Genomic DNA, 18,071 nt, shown 5'->3' with positions numbered 1-18,071 from the left:
AAAGAGAAAACTTATTAGAATGCTAATATAAATTGCATTAAATGTATATACTAATTTGGGGACAAGTGATCATTTTATGCTATTATGTCTAACCATCCGAAAGCCTGGGACAGCTTTCTATTCCATTTTTTAACAAATGTCTTTCAAAAGGATATTGAAAAATATGATTGTTAATATTGATCTGTGATTTCCTTGATAGATTTAGATTTCTTTGATCCATTCTGAGTTAATTTTTGTACATGGTGTAAAGATCCACTTCATTCTTTTTTTCTTTTCTTTTTTGTTACAAGAGAACAAATCCACACTTATTTTGTTTTTGAAGTAGAGTCAGTTACAATGTGTCAATTTCTGGTGTACAGCACAATGTCCCAGTCATGCATATACATACATTTATTTGTTTTCATGTTCTTTTTCATTAAAGGTTATATGATATTGAACATACTTCCTTGTGCTACTCAGAAGAAACATTTTTTAATCTATTTTTATATATAGTGGCTAACATTTGTAAATCTCAAACTCCCAAAATTATCCCTTCCTACTCCCTTTCACCAGTAACCATAAGACTGTTACTATGTGAGTCTGTTTCTGTTTTGTAGATGAGTTCATAGTGTCCTTTTTTTCTTTTCTGTTTTTTTCTCGATTCCACTTATTAGTGATATTATATGACATTTTTCTTTCTCTTTCTGGCTTACTTCACTTAGAATGACGATCTCTAGGTCCATCTTTGTTGTTGCAAATGTCATTATTTTATTCTGTTTTATACCTGGTATATTTATAAATATACCAAAACTTCTTTATCCAGTCATCTGTTGATGGACATTTAGGTTGCTTCCATATCTTGACTATTGTATACACTGCTGCTATGAACATTGGGGTGCATATATCTTCTCGAATTAAGAGTTTCCTCTGGATATATACCCAGAAGTGGGATTGCTGGATCATATGGTAAATCTATTTTTAGTTTTTTTTAGGAATCTCTGTACTGTTTTCCATAATGGCTGTACCAAATTACATTCCCACCAGCAGAGTAGGAGGGTTCCCTTTTCTCCACACCCTCTCCACATTTATCATTCATGGACTTTTGAATGATGGCCATTCTAACTGGTGTGAGGTGATACCTCATTGAAGTTTTGCAAATCCACACTTTTACATATTTACTTTTCAACAAGTTTAAATCCTTGAGGAGTACAGCACCACATAGATTCTGTGTCCAATGGCCTTAGCAAGAAGGTTGCTTCAGAATTTGGCACGAACCACGCCACTGTTTCCATGGGTGCAAGTTACCTTCCCCAGATTACTCTGGTTTTATTTGGTTTTCCACCAGGAGTTACTGTATTGTCTTTTGCTTTGTACACATAAGCACATCTCTTGCCTAGATAGAATTCAGTTTCATCTCGAGCATAAATATCTTCAGTTTAAAGAAGAGCTGTGTACTCCCTCTGGTTCTGGAGACTCCGCTTATAGCCAGCAAAAATAGCCTTAGACCATAGCTTTCCAGACATGTTTATCATTTTAGAAGTCCTGTTTCTGGCAGGCGTCCATTGGCTCCAGGATGCCTGAAAGAAAAAAGCTAAAACTTTATTCTTTTACATATGAATATCCAGTTTTCTCAATACCAAAGACTGTCCCTTCCCCATTGAATGGCACTCCTGTCTAAAATCCATTGACTGTAAACTTAAGGGTTTATTTCTGGGGTCTCGATTCTATTCCATATATCTACTAATCCATATATCTTTTGTTATGCAAATATTACACTGTTTTTGGCAGGGTTTTTTTTAATTGAAATATATCTGACATATAACATTGTGCAAATTTAAAGTGTATAGTATGTTAATTTGATACCTTTATATATTGTAATATGATTGCCATTGTAGCAATAATTAGCTTCTCTATAAAGATTACATAATTACTCTTTCTTTTTAGTGGTTGGAATCATTAAGTTCTAGTATCTTAGCAAGTTTGATGATTATAATACAATATTATTTGGCTGGTTTGGGTTTTTAACCTTATTTGGCAGTTTACCCTTTATTGCAAGATTTCAGTCCCTCATATTTAGCATAATGAATGATATACTTGGATTAACCTTAATTTTCTCCGCATTTCAGCTTAATCTCTGTTTTGAGATTCATCATGCCTGGCCAGTAGGGTGCCTAGTCTCAGTAAATTTTGAGTTATGGACTTATACCTAAGGTAGATATGGAGGGCAAGAAGGGGCTTACCTGGAGCCGCAGTGTTGGCCGTTTGACCTGATGGCTGACTGCCGTAGCTCTCTTTGAAATAAAGAATATTACCAGGGATAAAGAGAGATATTGTATAATTATAAAGGAGTTGTTTCAAGGAAACATAAAAATCCTAGCTGTAGGCACTCAATAAGAGTTCCTAAATGCATGAAGCAAAGACTAGCAGAACTGAAAGAAGAAACAGAAAAATCCACAATTCATTCCTCTCAGTAACTGACAGAACAAGTACAAGAATATCAGTGAGTATATAGAAGATCTGAACACCACCATTGACCAACTTGACCTAATTGACATTCATAGGCCAAAGACAGTCAGAATGGAAGACTTTATAATACACAGGGCATTTGGGTCTTGAAGGGTCTTGCCTCACTAGTAAGGAATAATTAGCTCCAAATTAAATGTTACTCTGGTCCCACCTAACAGATTCCTGGTATAATCATCATCATCACCATCATCAGCTATATCTTAATCTATATGTCAATATACCTATCTATATCTATATTGATATCTATCTATCTATTGAGATACATATATATGCATATATATTTGGTCTTTGTCCTAGTTCTTGGCACAGAACTCCTAAAACCCTTGGAATTTACTGACTGATAGGAATGTCTTCTGTTAATTCATAAGCCCTTTTCAACCATGCCTAAATTTGTGCTAATGAGGAACCTATTAGTGGGCCCCTACATAGATTCAGGATGGGAGCTGTGTAGTCAGAGAAACCAACCATGTATTAGATGGCTGGAACTTTCAGCCCCTCCCCAAACCTTGAAGGAGAGGAGAGAGTCTAGAGGTTGAGTTCAGTCACCAATGGCCAACAACTTCATCAATCATACCTACGCAATGAGACCTCCACGAACACTCCTAAACAACAAAATGCTAACTGCTTTCAGGGTGGTGAATATCCAGTGCTGGGAAGGTGGTGTGCTCAGAGAGGGCGCCGGAAATCTGTATCCCCACATACCTTACCCTATGCATCTCTTCCATTTGGCTGTTACCAAGTTACATCTTTTATAATAAACTTTGTAATAAAACACTTCCCTGAACTCTGTGAGTTGTTCTATTGAATTATTGAACCTGAGGGGGGAGGGTCATGGGAACCCCCAAATTTGTAGAAGGCCAGGCAGAAATGTGGGTAGCTTGGTCATCTCATTTGCAGCTGGCATCTGGAGTGGGGGCAATCTTGTGGGATAAGCCCTTGAACTGGGAGTTTTATGCTAACTACAGATAGGTAGTGTCGGAATTGAAATGACAGCAGTTGGTGTCAGAGACTTGGTCGGTGTGAGGAAGAAACCCTCAAAATTTCACAGCAAGACCCAAAATATCAAATCATTTCAAAGTAATTTAACTGAGTCCAAGAACACCAATCAAGAATATTTATAGGGATACAAAAGTATCTTATCAATCACCCAAACAGCAAAATTCATAATGCCTGACATCTAGCAACTGGTTACAAACATGCAAAAATGTAGGAAAATACAACCCAATAATGAAAAGAAAAATCAATCAATTGAAACTGACCTAGAACTAATAAATGTTAGAACTGGCAGATAGGGACACTCTTAAAATTATTATAACTGTATTCCATATGTTCAAGAAACTAAGGAGAACTGCAACATATAAAAATTCCCAAACCAAAGTTCCTGGGATGAAAACCACAATGTCTGAGATGAAAAATATACTGAATGGGATTCATGGCAGATTAGACATTGCAGAAGAAAAGATTAATGAACTTCAAGATTATAAGGAGTTATCCAAAATGAAACATAATGAGAAAAAGAACACAAAAGTTGAAAAGTGCATCAGTGAGCTGTGGGACCTCAAGTGCTTTAATATATGTGTGACTGGAGTCTCTGAATGAGGAGGGGAGTGAGACGCTCCAAAACAATATTTGGAGAAATAATAAAGATTTTCTAAATTTGGTGAAAACTATAAACCCACAGAGCTAAGAAGTTTAACTTACCTCAAGCACAAGAAACATGAAAAAAAACAAGTCTTATTATAATCAAATTGTTCAAAACCAGTGGTAGAAAGAAAAGATGCAGTCAGAATAAAAATACATATGCATGTACAGTGAAATAAAGATAAGAATGACAACAGATTTCTTGTTGGTAACAATGCAAGCAAGAAGACAGTGAAGGAAAAACTTTGAAGCACTGGGGAAAAAAAAGACAGCCATCAACGAAGTAGACTTACATACCCAGCAGAAATATTTTTCAAAGATGTAGACAAAATAAAGACTTTTTAAGATATAAAATTCACACTATAAGAAATGTTATGGCGGGCAGGGTATAGCTCAGTGGTAGAGCATGTGTTTAGCATGCATGAGGTCCTGGATTCAATCCCCAGGACCTCCATTTAAAAAAAATAATAAACCTAATTAGCTCCCCCCAAGCAAACAAAACCCCCCAAATAAAAACGCTTGTTAAAAAAAGAAAAAAATTAAAATTAAAAAATGTTATGAAAAAAGAAATTTTAAGAAGTCCTTTGGACAAAAGGGAAAAGACAACAGATGGAAATGCGGATGTACAAAAAGCAAGGAAGAACACCAGGAATGGTAACTACATGGGTAAATATGTGGGTTTTTTCTTAGTATTCAAGTCTTTTTAAAAGATAAAAAGGATAACAAGAAATACTATGCACATTTTATGCCAATATAGTCAATGATCTATGTGAAATGGACAAATTCTTTAAAAGACACTGATTCAAGAGGAAACAGAAACTATACATAGAACAGTCCTATGTCTATTATAGAAATTGAATTCCTAAATGAAAGCCTTCCCGCAAAGGAAATGCCAGGCCCAGATGGTTCACTAGTAAATTCTATCAAAGTTAAGGAAGAAGTAATACCAATCCTACACAAACTCTTTCAGAAAACAGAAGAAGGAACATTTCCCAACTCACTTTATAAGGTTAGCATTACCCTGGCACCAGCAGCAGTGCACAAGGGTTCCAACATCTCCACATCCTCACCAACGCTCCCCGGAATAGCCAATGCAATTTTGAAGAAGAAGAACGAGATTAGAGGACTCACAAGACCGTGTAATACTAGGATAAGAATAAATACATAGTCAAAACATAGACCTATGGAACAGAATAGAGTCCAGAAACAGATCCACACATGTATAGCCAATATTTGTGAGAAAGGAGTCAGGAGAATTTTAAAAGCAAATGTTAGGCTTTTTAGCAAATGAAGCTGGGACAGCTGAGCATCCATTTGGAAAAAAACTGGACTTTTATCCTTACTTCATACCCTGTACAAAAATTAATTCAAAATGGATCATAGACCCAAATGTAAAACTTAAACTATTAAGCTACAAAGTATAACTATAAAACTATAAACCTTTCAAGAAGAAAATACAGGAGAAAATTTTTGCATCTTCAGGATGAGCAAAGATTTCTTTGATAGGACAGAACAAGCATGAACTATAAAAGAAAAGAAAACTGATGAAATAAATTAAACTCTACTCTTAGAAAGATATCATTTGCAAAATGAAAAAGCAAGCCACAGACTGGGAAAATATATTTGCAATACACACATTGCAAAGCTAAAAGACTCGTATCTAAAAACTTGGTAACACAACAAAACAAAAAAGACAAGCAAAAAAATTGAATGGAAAATTCACAATAGATGACATATGAAGCCAGACACAAAAGAGTACATATTGTATAATTCCATTTTTATGAAATTCTAGGAAAGACGAATCTAACTAATAGTGTCAGAAGGCAAAAAAGAAGTGTCATAAAGCAAATCACTGATTGCCTGGGGCACGGGGTGGAGACTGACTGGGAAGAGGCACAAGGGAGCCTTTTGTGAGGATGGAAAGGTTATCTTGATTATGGTGGTGGATACAGGGATGTTTGTACAGGTTTGTCAAAACTCATTGAAGTGTACACTCAAAATACGTAGGCAAATATATTTTTATCAAATTGATTTTAAAAAATAAGGGAAAATACCTGCCCTGTCAATACTGTGCTGGGCTCTTGAGTGGGTGTCTTCACTTCTCTCTACCTCAATTCACTCATCTGTAAAATTGTTTTGAGAGATTTAAATGAGATTCATTCACATGAAGAGTCAGGTAGTGAGCGCTCCGCAAGGAGGAGGCAGTATTCCCAGGGAAGACACATCCAGTCCCTGCTGGCACCTATGGAAAGTCCACTCGGTCCCTTCAACTGCGTCGTGGCCCTCCCCACCCTGAGAGCAGGGCCACTCCAGGCCTACCAGCTTTTGATGCCAAGATCACACAAGCCTCTTGGTTGTCAAGAGAACGATTCCCTTGTGCCCGGATCCCTCCTGATGCCCAGGGACTCCGTGAAGCCCCTGAATTGTACTCTTGGGCTCCCATTGGCCATCATCCTTGAGGACACTCTTGAGCCTACTCCAGCCCAGAAACACAGCACAGGCATTGGGGCTTTGAGCAACCCAGTCTCTCTGGGTTCTCTTTTTTTATTAATTATTTTTATTTTTTATTTTGAGGGGAGGTAGTTGGGTCTTTATTTATTTACTTATTTTTAATGGAGGTACTAGGGACTGAACCCAGGACCTCGTGCTTGCTAGGCACATGCTCTGCCACTGAGCTATATCCTCCCCTGGGTTCTCTTTTCATTTCTATACTTCAGCCAGGGGGGTGCCTGTGGGGACCGGGACACAGGCTCTTCCTGGGGACACCTCAACTTCTCTACTCCTTTCAGAAACCTCTGCTGTTCCCCTCTCCTCTCCTCATCCTTTCATTATCCCCTTAGCGGCTGGTAAGTTGATGGGCTCAATATCTGAGCATTCGTTCTTCTGGATCTATTGTTTACAACAGGGAAACCAGGATCATGGCTCCTTTTGTTCGACTGTGTCCTGAGTCAGTGACTGGAGAGGGAGTGTCATCAGATAAAAGGAAGTGTGTGTGTGTGTGTGTGTGTGTGTGTGTGTGTGTGTGTGACCTGCGATGTTGTCTCAAAATGGTCTATTCCAAATATCTATTAGAGCAGAGTGGCAGCAGGAAGAGGAAGGTGCAGTCTCAGGAAACAGCACTGACATTTGGTCTGGGGCAATGGCGGGACTGGAGAGGGACTTTGGAGGTAGAAGAAGCCAGAACCTGGAGGAGGAACTGACAAGGTGGGGGATGGGGATGGGGGCAGGCAGTGCTGTGAGACCAGAGGAGCAAACTTTGGGCTGGAGAAGCACAGAATGTGAGTTTAGGGCCCTAGTTAGGGGAGGAGGGTGTGGGTGCAGGAGATAGTTGGTGGAGTGGGAGAGGGGGACTCTGGGGTTTGGGGAGAGTAGAGAGGCCAGTGGATTGGCCTGTCTCCCTGCTGGCTTGTTGGGTGTACGGTAGTGAGGCAGCAAGCTTTTCTCTCCTTTTTTCACCCAAGATTTGGACAGAGTGAAGCTCTGGGATTGTCCTGGACCTGTGGCCCCTCCAAGCCCCAGGGACAAGTCAGGGCATCTTGTGCAGGATCATCACAGCCAGTCCCAAGGCCATGTCCTTTGTGTGGCTACCTCATCTAGGAATGCATTCCCAAAGTGTCTCGAATCTGGAAATCTGGAATGATTCAGAAAGGTTGGAAGGGCGTGTGTGTGTGTGTCACTGTCAACATGGAACTTCTTATCGCCCCCTTTAAAATGTCAATTCCACCAGGCTTATGACTTTGTCTTGCTCACTGCTCTGTCCCAGGCACATTGCGGGTGCACAGTATATATCTCAAGTGACTCAAGATCTAAAGGGATTCTCTAGGGTGGGGAGCAACCTAATGTCTTCTTTAAGGTCCCTGGGCAGAAAGCTGACGAGCTCATGGAAGCCAAAGGGGGACAGATTTTGACCCTACATCAGAAAGGACCTTGACAAGCCAGAGATGCTGCGAGTATCCTATTGCCTGAGCAGACCACGTTGAGACCAGAGGAGGATCTGGAGGGGCACTAGGGAAGATGACATGCTTCAAGGCAAACCTGAAGGGCCCCTGTGGGTCTGTCCAGCCCCTGCATCTGGGACTTGGCTCCTAAGCCACACTGTGGTAGGTACCTGCCACAAGATGTCACCTCTCGAGTCAGACAGAACTGGGTTTACATCCTGGCTCCTCCATTAAGCTGTGTGACCTTGGACATGTTGCCTAATGTCTCTGAATCTATTACCAAATCTGTAATATGGAGAAACTATTGATACAACACACACCCTAAAGCCTGGCTGTAAGCATTAGATTCAAAGGATCACCCATGTACAATATTCAGCTCAACATCGGGCACACAGCCAATGCTCAACAAGCATTAGCTCTTGTTACAGTGCTGGAGTGGGCAGGGTAGGGGGCTGGCACCCAGGACCCAGTGAACTAGAACAGATCACATGCGAAGTAAATCAACTGGTAGGTGGCCAGAAAGGTGCACAGCAGTGCAGACTTTTCCAGTCTGATAGACTTTTGATTCATATACTTCCAAGTTATCACTAGCAGGACAATATTCAGAGATAGTGAAGGTGCCACTTTTAGGAGAGTTATAGAATCAGATACTAAATCCGTTGCTGGTACAGAGATTTCTCATACACGTCAGAAAACTGGGTTCTAAGTCCTTTACCAAACAAGGAGGTTTAGAGACTAGTTTTACTCTTCTCTGTTGGAACAACCAGCTCCTACAAAAAAACTATTTAGATTGTTTTATAGACAATATTTACAATGTTTTTATTAAGCTCTGAATTAATACAAAGTGAATCATTTGTAAAAGCAGACATGTTATCAACCATGACAAAAAAGTTGCAGTTTTTAAATATATAGCAAACAATCAATGTTAGGCCAACATTTAAAAATTCTCACAACAAGAACAACGTTAAAACACTGATTTTGAGACTCCCACTTGAAGCTAAACCCACAGGAGAGGCTGAATTTGCCCTAAAATGAACTGAGCGTTCCTATGGCTCCCCAACCTCACTAAAACTAAGAGCAAATTCTTCTAAAAGAATAGAAGCAAACCCTCTGTGGAGGCAGCCTTGCCCAGTTAAGACTACAGGATTCTTTGATCTCACAAACAGCCACCACCAAACGCATGAAAGTAAACCACTATGAGTAAATATCAGCAGAAACAAGAAACCACTTACAGATACGGTGTGAGGTAAGGATTAAGGATCATTTCTCTCTCCCCTATTGTTCTAGCACCATTTCTTGAAAAGATTCACCTTTCCATATTGAATTGTCTTGGTATCCTTATCAAAAATCAACTGGCCATGTATATGTAGGTCCCTTTCTGATCTCTCTAATTTGTTCCAGTGATCTATATATTTATCGATATCATTATCTCTATCTCTGTACTAATATCCCACTTTCTTGGTTACTGCAGCTTTTTGTTTTACTTCAGTAAACCCTTCTTTAACCAAAGCCCAATAGACAGCTTTAAAACAAAATTTGAAATCAAGTAATGTACTTCCTCCAACTTTGTTCTTTTTCAAAGATGCTTTGGTTATGATAGGCCCTTTGCATTTCTGTAAAATTATAGAATCAACTTGTCTTGGGAATCCCCAAGAGCTATGTGAGCTGAGGGAGAGATGATGATGCAATAGATATGGGGGGGGTGTCAGACCATACGGCCATGAAGTTCACTTCCGCCCTTTGGATCTGCTCAGGCCCAGTCTTGACTATATCACCTCAAACTTGATGGGGCTGACAATTCATAGATCGTGGTAGGCAGGGAACCTGGGACCTTAGAGCTGCACATACATAAAGCTCTCTTTTACTCTAGGCCCTACTCAAATCTGGAAGCCTTCAATCCACTCACTGAATGGATCAGAGTAAAATTCCTGTGTTGTCGTCTAAATCCAAACAATCCCTACCAGACCCTGTACCTCTTTTCCACAGTAGGAGGTGCAGAGTGCAAAGACTGTAGTCCATTGTGTGACTAAGCCACAATTGGTATAACTATTCACTTGTGGATGAATATTTAGGTAGTTTACAGCTTTGTCATATTATAAAAAGCTATAAACATCCTTGTACTTTTTTGTGAATGTATTTTTAAAATTTTATTTTGGGAAAGTACATAAGAGAGAAATTGCTGGTCAAAGGGCAAAAAGTAGACTTAACTCTCTAAGTGCCAAACAGTTCCCCAAAGTGGTTGTAGTATTTTCTGTTCTCACCTGCAAGAGTTCCAGTTGCTTCACATCTTCTCCATCATTTGCTGTTTTAGCCTTTTTGTATTCTAGTATATATGGAGCGGTATCTTATTGTAGTTTGAATTTGCATATCTTTGATGACTATTGATGAACACCTTTGTAAGTGTTTATTGATCATATATTTGTATATCTTCTTTTGTGAAGTTTCTTTTCAATTCTTTTGCCTATTTTTATTGTCTTTTTATCATAGATTTGTAGGAGTTCTTTAAATATTCTGGATACAAGGACTTATTCAGGGATATGTGTTGCAAATATTTTTTCCTGTGGTTTATCTAGTCATTTTATTAATAAGTCAAGGACAGAACATATGGAAAACATGGAAGAGAGGTAATATATTAAGAGATAATGGATTTTTGATCCCTCTCCTCAAGTAAAGGAAATAAAGGCAAAAAGAAACAAATGGGACCTAATTAAATTTAAAAGCTTTTGCACAGCAAAGGGAATCATCAACAAAACAAAAAGACAACCTACTGAATGGGAGAAGATATTTGCACATGATATGACTGATAACAGATTAACATCCAACATCTATAAAGAGTTCATATAACTCAACACCAAAAAAAAAAAACCCCAATTAAAAATGGGCAGAGGAACTGAATAGACATTTTTCCAAAGAGGAAATGCAGATGGCCAACAGGTACCTGAAAAGATGCTCAGCCTCAAAAGGGAAATGCAACTCAAAACCACAATGAAGTATCACCTCACACCTGTCAGAATGACTATCATCAAAAAGAACACAAACAACAAATGCTGGCAAGAATGTGGAGAAAAGGGAACCCTGGTACACTGTTGGAATGTAAATTGGTGTGGCTACCATGGAAAATATATAGAAGTTTCTCAAAAAACTAAAAATAGAACTACCATATGACTCAATTCCACTCCTTGGTATATATCTGAAAAAAACAAAAACACTAATTTGAAAAGATACATGCACTCCAATGTTCATAGCAGCATTATTTACAGTTGCCAAGATATGGAAATGACCTAAGTGTCCATCAACAGATGAATGGTTAAAGAAGTTGGAGAGAGATATATATTATATATTTACAATGGAATACTACTCAGCTATAAAAAAAGAATGAAATTTTGCCCTGGATGGACTTGGAGGGCATTATGCTAAGTGAAATAATTCAGACAGAGAAAGATATATACTGTATGATATCACTTATACCTGGAATCTAAAAAATACAACAAATTAGTGAATATAACCAAAAAAAAGCAGATTCACAGATATAGAGAACAAACTAGCGGCTACCAGTGGGAGTGGGGAGAGGCAAAATAGGGCTGGGAGAGTGGGAGGTACAAATTGTTGGGTGTACGATAGGCTCAAGGATATATTGTACAACTCGGGGAATATAGTCAATACTTTCTAACAACTGTAAATGGAAAGTAACCTTCGAAAACTGTATAAAAATAAAAATTATTTAGTTAAAAATAAATAAAGAATAACCTCAACTTCAAAAAAAAGAGAAAATGTTTATGAATTTTTTGCAACTAATAAAAAGCGTCAAACCACATATCCAGGAAACATAATTTATCCCACAGAAGTTAAGTAGAAAGAAATCTATGCCTAGACAGATTCTAGTGGAACTGTGGCGCATCAGAGACAAAGAGGAGATCTGAAAATCCACCAGAAAGAAAGGACAATTTTCCAATAAAGAAACAAAAGTTAGAGTAACAGCAATTTTCTCAACCCAGCAAAGGAAGTCACAAGATAGGGGAGGGATATCTGTGAGGTACGGAGAGAAAATAAGCAAGTTACAATTGTGTACTTCCCAAAATTACCTTTGCAGAATGAGAGTGAAATAAACCCATTTTCAGATAATCAAAAACTGAGTTTCATACCAAGAAATCTGCTTAAACACCTTTTAAAGGAGGTGTTTCAAGAGGAAAGAAAATTACCCTAGAAGGATGGTTTGAGTTATAAGAAGGAATGATGAACTAAAAATGTGGCAAACATGTAATTAAATCCAAATACCTATGGTTTGTTTAAAGTAATAATAGTGTCTCATTTCTGTAATTAAAACAATAAGTGAAACTGAGATATTCAGTGGCCATTCTGTTCACCACTTGGGATGGTGGAAGAGGGTAAGATAATAACCAAAGAGATTGTTTTAAGGTTTTTATCGCAGGCAAGTGAGTGAGGCAGTTAAGATGATTATTTTACATTAAGACTTTATTAAACTAAATATGTATGTTCCATATGATCATCTCAATAGATGCAGAAAAAGCATTTGACAAAAGTTGACCATTATGATAAAGACTTAGAAAAGTAGGAATGGAAAGAAACTTCCTCAACTATTAAAAAAAAAAAACAAACCAAAACCTGCAGCAAACATTTTATTTATTGGTGAAAGAGAATGCTTTCTTCCTAAGATCTGGAAAAAGGCAAAAATGTCCATTGTCACCACTTTTATTCAGAGTTTACTGGAGGTTCCAGCCAGTGAAAGAAAGAGAGAGAGAAAGGGAAGAAGGAAGAAATAAATTCAAAAGTATCCTGATATTCAGATTGGAAAGGAAAAAGCAAAGCTGCATTTAGTGCAGACAACATCTGTGTAGAAAATCCTAAGGAATTTACCCTCAACCCCTGCCCAAAAGAGCCACAAGAACTAAAATGTGAGTTTAGCAAGGTTGCAGGATGCAATATTGAACAATAAATTATGTCTATATACTAGTAACAATCATAAATTTAAAATGTATTTAAAACACCATAAAATATTGAATACTTAGGGATAAATTTGACAAAAGATGTGCCAGACCTAAACTACAAAACAATGCATAGAGAAATTAAAGAAAACCTCAATAAGGATAGAGATATACCTGACATGATGGACTGAGAGACTTGATATTAAGATGTCAATGCTCCCCAAATTGTAGAAATTAACAAGCCAATTCTAACATTTACAAGAAAATGGAAAGGATTGGGGGGAAAAAAAAGAAGAGGAAAGTTGGAGGATTGTATTACATGATTTCAAGATAATATTATAATGCTACAGTAATTGAGACTCTGTGGTATTTATAAAGATCATAAAGAGAAGCATATATGCAACAGAGTAGAGTCCAAAAGAACACTGGTACATATACAGTCAGTTGGTTTTTAACTAAGGTGCCAAAATGATTCAATGGAAAAGGATAGTTTTTTCAACTTGAAACAATTGGATAGCTGTATGAAAAAGAAAGCAGGAAAGAAGGAAAGAAGGAAAGAGAGAAAGAAAGAAAGAGAAAGAGGGAGGGAGGGAGGGAGGGAGGAAGGAAGGAAGGAAGGAAGGAAAGAAGGAAGGAAGGAGGGAATGAAGGAAGGAAGGAAAGGGGAGAGAGAAAGAAAGAAAATTGCCCACTCAGCTTACACCATGTACAAAAGTTAACTCTAAATGGATCATAGACCTAAATGCAAGAGCTAAAACTGCAAAGATTTCTTTCTTAAAAAAAAAAAGTGTTGAAATGTATTTTACAATATTACATTAGTTTCAGGTGCACAACATGGTGATACGAAATTTTTATAGATTACACACTATACAAAGTTATTATAAAATAGCAGTTTGTTCCACTTAATCCCCTTCACCTATTTCACCTCTCCTCCCATCCTCTCCTCTCTAGTAACCACTAGTTTGTTTTCTGTATCTGTAAATCTGTTTCTGTTTTGTTACATTTGTACATTTGTTCTATTTTTTAGATTTCACACATAAGTGAAAATATACAGTATTTGTCTTTGTCTGACCTGTTTCACTGAGCAGAATATCCACCAGGTCCATTCATGCTGTTGCAAATGGGAAGATTTCATTCCTTTTTATGGATGAGTAATATTTCATTATGTATCACATCTTCTTTATCCATTACTCTATAGATGGGAAAAGATTCCTTAAACATGACACAAAAGGCATGAAATACAAAATAAAAATTAGGCAGAGGGTATAGATCAAGTGGTAGAGCGCATGCTTAGCATGCTTGAGGTCCTGGGTTCAATTCCCAGTACCTCCTCTAAGAATAAATCAATGAAGAAACCTAAATACCTCCCGCCACCAAGAAAAAAATTGACCTTTAGCAAAATTAAAAATTTCTATTTTGCAAATAATACTGTTTTGAAAATGAAAAGGCAAGACAACAGGCTGGGAAAAAATATTTGCAAAACATACATGCAACAAAGGACTTGTATTCAGAATATAGAAAAACAGTTATTCAAAAAAGATCCACCAAATTTTTTTTAAAAAGGCAAACATTTGAATAGACACTCCATTTAAGAAGATATTGGGTGGGAGGGCCTATAGCTTAGGGGTAGAGCACATGCTTAGTATGCACGGGGTCCTGGGTTCAACCCCCAGTACCTCCATTAAAATAAATAAATAAATAAACATAATTACTTACCCCCAACAAAAGATTTTAAAATAAATAAATAAGCCTAATTATCTCCCTCCCAAACAAAAACAAACCAAAAAACCAAACAATAAATAAAAATTTTTTTAAAAAGAAGACATATGGATGACAAATAAGCCTATGAAAAGATTCTCAAAAAACCTCTGGCAAGACTTCTACAGAAAAACAGAAAATACAAATAAATAGCATAATGAATTAAAAGAGACACATAACCACAGTTACAGCAGACACTAAAAAGATAAGAAAACTGTCACCAACTTAATGTCAGTAGACTTGAAAACTTAGACAAAATAAATTCCTAGAGAAACACAACTTTTCAAAATTGACTCAGAAAAAGTGGAATAGTCCTATAAATACCAAATATTCCTGTGTATTAAAGGAACTGAATGAAGTAGTGGTTAAAAATTTTCCCACAAAGAAGTTGTTTTTTAAAGAAATCCTCATATGTAGATATGCATAATTCTCTATTTATGAATTAATACAGTGGGTGCTTTAAAATATTCTTTCACCCACCAAAAGAGTGGAGGAGAGAGGTGAAACAAAATAGCAAAGCTGAGAACTTCTGGAAGCTGAAGGATGGCTACGTGGGGTTCATGACACCATTCCCTCTAATGTTGAGTGTGTCTGAAAACGTTCATAATGAAAGGTTAAAATAAATAAATGAAATAAAATCTTTCCTTGGAGAAAACAACAGCCACAGTCAGTTTTGCTCGTGAGTTTTACCAATCTCTCAAGGAATAAATTCACTGAAACTTATGAAGCCTCTTCCAGAGGAGAGAAAAGGGGAGATTTTTCCTCAAATCATTCTATGTGGCTGGTACAACTTTGATACCCAAATTAGATGAGGCCAGAAAAAGAAAAAAAGGAAAACTATTGCCATTTTATTTAAAAATATAGTTTCAAATTCCCCTCCTAAAATATCAGTGAATCAAATTCTATAGTATAACATACCATAGCCAAGTTAGATTTATCCCGGAAATACTGGATGGTTTACTCTTAGGAAATCTATGTCATATTCTGCATTAACAAATAAAGGAGAAAAATCATATGATCTTCTCTATAGATACAGGGAAAATATCTGATAAAAATCAATACTCATTTATCATTAATATAGTAAACTAGAACTAAAAAGGAGCTTCCTTAACCTGATAATAGATATCTACCAAATAGAAGAAAACAACCAAAACTGAGTATAGCCTGCACAAAGATATCCTGTATTTAATCACATTATAGGTGGCAGAGTTGTTATTGTTATTCTGAGTGTTTTGTGTATAGAGTGATAGAGCAAATAATTTGTTGGTGTCATTGAAAACTGAGATTTTTTTTTGCAGTAAAATATACCTAATATAAAATTCACCATTTTTAAGTGTACAGTTCAGTAGCATTAAGTACATTCACATTGTTGTGCAACCATCACCACCATCCATCCATCTCCAGAATCTGCTCATCATCCCCAGAATAAAGTGTATACATTAAATACTAACTTCCCATACCTTCCTCTCTCCAGCAGCTGAGAACCACTATTCTACTTTCTGCCTCTATGAATTTGACTATTCTAGGTACCTCTATTAAGTAGAATCATACAATATTTGTCTTCTTGTGTCAGCCGTATGACACAGCATAATGTCTTTAAGTTTCATCCATGTTGTTGCATGTTGTCAGAATTTCTCCTTTTTAAGGCTGAATAATACATCATTGTATGTATACACTACATTTTGTTTATCTATTCAGCTGTCCATGGATATCCGGATTGCTTCTACCTTTTGGCTATTGTGAATAAGGCTTCTATGAACACTGGTGTACAAATATCCACTTGAGTTCCTCCTTTCAGTTGTTTTGGATATATACCCAGAAGTGGAATTGCAGGATCATATGGTAATTCTGTTTAATTTCTCGATGAATACTGTTTTCCACAGCAGCAGCACCATTTTATATTCTCATCAGTGATGCACAAAAAATCCAATTTCTCCACACCCTCGCCAACACTTGTTTTGTTTTTCTGATAATAGCCATCCTAATGGGTATGAAGTGGTAATTCATTATTTTTATTTGCATTTCCCTAATATCTATTATGTAGAGCATCTTTTCATGTGCTTGTTGGCAATTTTATATCTTCTGCAAAAAAATGTCTATTCCAGTCCATCACCAACTTTTTAATTGGGTTGTTTGGATCTTTTTGGTCATTGAATTTTAGTTGTTTTTAATATATTCTGGCCAAATATGGAACAATTTGAACTGTGATAATATATAGTAATAGATAAAAGCACATTAAATATATTTAAATCCATACATTCATTAAGCTATTTTTAAAATGCTTATTAATCAATTCTGGAGGATGCTAAAGAACCAAGGCATTATTTTGAAAATGAACAAAGGTAAATTCTATACCCTAATAAATCATTTTTAGGTAGATACTCAAGAAAAATTCTCTATACATGCACAACAGGAAATAATCACAGGAATGTTCTTAACAACACTGTTTATAAACTGGAAACCCAAATAGCCATTCTCAGGATGAATAAATTAAAAAACTGTGATATATTTATAAAATAGTATACAGCAGCAAAAAAATAAACTATGAAACAGATGAATGTTAGTAATATGTCGAATGAAAAATGCAAGTAACAAAGGACAACAAAACATACTCTTCATAGAAGTTCAAAATTAAGCAAAATCAGCATCCTATTGTGTAGGCATGTACATATGAATACATTTTTTTATTAAAATTTTTTTTTCTTTAGAAAAAGTCAAAAGGAATAACAGACACAGAATTCCGGATGATGGCATCCTGGACACGGGGATAAGGAGGGGATGAACAGGTGAGGAGCAGGTGGGTAAAATTAAGTCCGGATGGTGTCCAGCCCCTTGAGTTTTGCAGTGGGTAGGTACACTGGAATTCAATGTATTAATTTAAAAGTTATAAATATATGTGAATTTTAAAAAGAGGCTCATGTGAGGATCAATGATGATTGTGTATCATTAATCAAAGATTATAATTAATCCATTCTGTCGTCCTGACGTTTGCCTCCTCAGAGAGGTAAGGTGACTCTTCTAATCCGGGGCAGCCACATGAGAAACTGAAATGAGTGGGAGGGGTGGTAATTGTTTTCACTTTTCTCTTCCTGTTTTTTCAGAGCCTGGGAAAGCAAGTCAGAATTTCCAATCTTTTACAATTCCCACGTGATTCCCTAATTTAGAACGAACTTAGAGAAAATTTAAAAAAATCTTCCTCCATCTGGAGCAGACTCTGTCGCCTGCCCTGGAGCATCCTCATTCTGGGATGAGGAACCCGCCTGGGGCCGGGGGTGTGCTCCAGCCC

General features: G+C 37.0%; 1 pseudogene; it reads right to left on the bottom strand.

The window, feature by feature from the left end:
* Positions 1–1,170: 1,170 nt before the first annotated feature.
* Positions 1,171–1,502, bottom strand: LOC107034796 (large ribosomal subunit protein eL33 pseudogene; annotated as a pseudogene).
* Positions 1,503–18,071: the final 16,569 nt, after the last annotated feature.

The sequence above is a fragment of the Vicugna pacos genome, chromosome 10 (genome assembly GCF_048564905.1).
Source record: "Vicugna pacos chromosome 10, VicPac4, whole genome shotgun sequence".
Lineage (NCBI taxonomy): Eukaryota > Metazoa > Chordata > Mammalia > Artiodactyla > Camelidae > Vicugna > Vicugna pacos.
This window is presented reverse-complemented; position numbering and strand designations above follow the sequence as displayed.